This window comes from Formica exsecta, unplaced genomic scaffold, assembly GCF_003651465.1.
Source record: "Formica exsecta isolate Colony F162 unplaced genomic scaffold, ASM365146v1 scaffold1510, whole genome shotgun sequence".
In the NCBI taxonomy this organism is placed as follows: Eukaryota; Metazoa; Arthropoda; class Insecta; order Hymenoptera; family Formicidae; genus Formica; species Formica exsecta.
The window spans coordinates 128,405-131,919 of record NW_021848836.1 but is presented as its reverse complement, the minus strand read 5'-3'; the positions used below and the strand labels follow the sequence as shown (position 1 = coordinate 131,919).

The 3,515-nt window shown below is 37.9% G+C and overlaps 1 protein-coding gene across 2 annotated transcripts in view; it reads left to right on the top strand.

Annotated features, from left to right (window-relative positions):
• Positions 1-3,515, top strand: part of LOC115232920 (muscle LIM protein Mlp84B-like) — a 24,395-nt gene that overhangs the window by 8,679 nt on the left and 12,201 nt on the right. Inside the window, exon 1 of one of the 2 annotated variants that reach the window (XM_029803088.1) lies at positions 7-1,277. The exons of the other annotated variant lie outside the window; for it this stretch is intronic. The gene's annotated coding sequence lies outside the window, so the exon portion shown is untranslated. Of the gene's footprint in view, positions 1-6; positions 1,278-3,515 lie in introns of those variants that run through there. 2 annotated transcript variants of the gene reach the window in all.

Sequence of the window (3,515 nt, the reverse complement as noted above, 5' to 3'; positions counted from 1 at the left end):
GAGCGTCTACGTATACGTGTACAGCGTGTCCGATACAGTGAAAAAAGAAACCGCGTCCCTCCTTCCTGTTCTTTCCTCTTGAATTCCCGAAGCATGACAAAGAGAGAATCTCGTCCAATTTGGTTTTTCTTTATCTCCCTCGTGAATTTAGATCATAGACGGTCCTTTGTGTCCCGATAGTTGAATCTAGACGGTCCAACAGGACCAGATTGTTCTATTCTCACCTTTATGGAGTCCGTCATCACTGTAGTATAGGCGAGCATGTTACCTCGTCTCTCCGTCTCCTTCAAGGGATCCTTACATTGTCCTTACTTCTCCTCGCGTCACCGACATTCGATATAATATAGTCCACGTTCAATCCTTTTCTTTTCCCCAAATTTATTCCTCACCGTCTCCTCGTGCGACCGACCGCCGTTATCGCACGATTGACCGAATTGTTCTCTTTTTTTTTCTTCTCTTTTCTTTTTTCTTCTATGTTTTTTTTTCTTCTATGCGAAGACACAAGTTAGTTTGTAGGATCATTTGTACCATCTGTAATAAGTGCCATTAAAAGTGGAAAAAAGGGAAAGATAAAACTGGAAACAAAACAACCAAGCGTGTCTTTCATTAACGAATAACACATGAATTTTTTCCCTTATCTTTCAGTGTGTAAATAGATGAATGCACGAATGACGTGCATAACGAGCGTAACATTCAAAGACACGAAATAAATTCGCGGAGTTGATGCTACGATCAAAGTTGCAGTATCGTCAAATGCAAATGCACGCGCGCGATTCAACTTTACATTCTACCACGAGATATTGAAATCGGTTATCCTATAAGTGTTAAATTTTATGTGCCATAGATACGGAAAATCGCGGTCCCATTTTCGTACCATTTTCAACTCGCGACTGTAACTTTGACTGAAGTTAAACGACTCCTCGCGACTCTATTTGCGTGAATCCACGAGAGTAGAGTGTGCACCGTTGAAGCGGGCACCATCGCTGCACGTACCTCCTTTGTCTGTGACTTCGAGCCTTTGCGTACGAAACTCGCATCTTCGGCCCTTCGTCCCCCTCTCTCTTTCGCCAAGAAAGGGAACGAAGCGTGTACGAAAAAAAAAACAAAAAAAAAAAACGAGAAAGATACAAAAGATAAAGAAACACACGACACACCCCGCTCCCGCCAGCCCCGCCGAACACGAGCCAACCGGAGGCAACCATTGAACGATATACCGTTGTCACTTTATCACATAGTATGAGCTGCGTGATAAAGAGAAAATACCGAGTATGAAAATGGTGAGCATCGAGTCAAATTGCGCCTCTGTCTATCTCTCTATCTCGCTATCTCTTTTTTCTCTCGCTATCTCTCCTCTTTTTTTTTTCTTTTTCGCCGCGTGACAAAGCAGCTTCTTTTTCTTTTTTGTAGCTTATATACACGTAGCTCTCCCGCATGGCACCACTTCTAATCCTATAATCTCGCTAACACCTTAACTATAGCGTGGGTGCTGGCGCGTGCGTGCGTGTACGTGCGTGCGTGTACGTGCGTGTACGTGCGTGCGTGCCCGCGTGCGTGTTAGTGTATATTCGCGTACTATATCGACATAATGAGGTAATGGCGATCTTTCAACATCATTCTTTTAGAGAGAAAAAGACGATGTTGCGATGACAACGCCATTGAGATGAACCTTGATATTTCCCGCCTATGTTCTTAAGTTTTGTAGGATGTAGTATATGTTTATAATCTAGTGCAGATGCACTTTGAGCATTTGTTATGCTCCGTCTCTGAATAGGACGTCTCAGATTCCCTGCGCACTGTCTTTTCATTATATTTTATGGAGTTGATTATCTTTCCACAAAAATTTTAAAAGAGACACGCATAAAATTATTACAAAAATTCAAGAACTTTTATAAATTAAATTTTATTATTTACCTCTCTCTTGATGCGAAATTTTAGATAGCGAGAAAAAAATATAGGTTGAAAAATCGATCGCGAGTCGAGCAAGGAACTAATAGAGAAAGGAAAGTGTGCGCTATCTGAAATTACCTATATGCATTATCCTTCAAGGAACAATTTTATGAAACTTTTGAAATCTATACGTCTGTTTTATCAAGTTTGAAACGAGAGAGAGAAGTAAGGGAAAATACTTTGCTTCTTCACTTGGCTTTTCCGCACCGTTCGCGTCTTCTCTGCCGTATATACCATGCGTCACTATACCGTAATATAAAACCTCCATCTCAACGGCGCAATTGTCACACTACGACAAAGACAACATACACGATCGGTATCACCTCACTGTGTCGATGATATTCCACCTCACGGTACGGATGCGTGCGTGCGCACGCACAGGCTCTCCACATTGCACCCGATATTTCGTAGTATTTGTATATTGTCCTATTTCTTTATTCCTTCTCTTTATCTCTTCTTCTCCATCTCTCTCTCTCTCTCTCTCTCTCTCTCTTTCTTTTCCTTCTTCTTTTGCATCTTTTTCGCTGTACGACTATACCGTATTATGATTTGCTTCTCGGCTCTTCTATCTCGGGGCTCGGCGGAGGCCACGTGCCGTGGTTGCAAAGGGGAAAAATTACGCTAACACATTGACTAACACATGCCTAACACAAACTAACCCGTAATATCATTTGATATATTTATCTCTATCTTATCTCCTGATTATCACATCCGACGAAAGTTTCTTTGATGCTCTTCGAATAAGAATCGAATATTGTGCACATAAGAAGGAACTACTGACGTGAAATCAAAACGAAAGTTTTGACGTCATCTAAAATCTTTTTTGGCAGCCCGTTTTATAATTTGAAAAATTTAGAATTTGAGAGATTAACATATTCATACATATTTTATGTATATCAGATATAATCATATTAAATTGTTAGCTAAAAACAAATAAAATGTAATAATTATTGATGATACTTTTGTAAAGAATATATACATATAATTATATAATTATTAAATGATAGATAATAAGAATCTTTTTCACATAAATGTTACCCATGCAATTTGCTCTCCTATTATGACAATCTAACACTATAATATAAAATTTGATATTAAATATTTCCGTAAAATAGCTGCTAAAGCATCACTTTGGTTCCTTCTTTTATAATAAATCATTCGAAGAATTCTGATTCTATATGTCGGATGTTTTGTGAGCTTGATAGTGCTGTTTATTTCTGTAGATTATAGTAGCGTTTAGATGTGGAATTGACGGATCGCCGTATGTATCTTAATAATTCCCTTATATACTTTTATGCCATATTTTGCTGATATGTTAACAGGATATAGATTCTGATATTCCTGCAACTATCAGTCTCTCTACATTTTTTATAAGTGTTTGATGATTATATATTTTCTTATTATTTTTTTTAATAGAACCCCTTTTTTATCCTTTGTAAATATATATTTCAAAACCCTCTTGTATATAGCATCTTTTCTGTTTCAATTTCCTCCCTGATTTTCTTTTGTATTGTATATATCTCTATAACACGTTTTCAATTAATCGACTCTCAAAAAAAAAAAAAAAA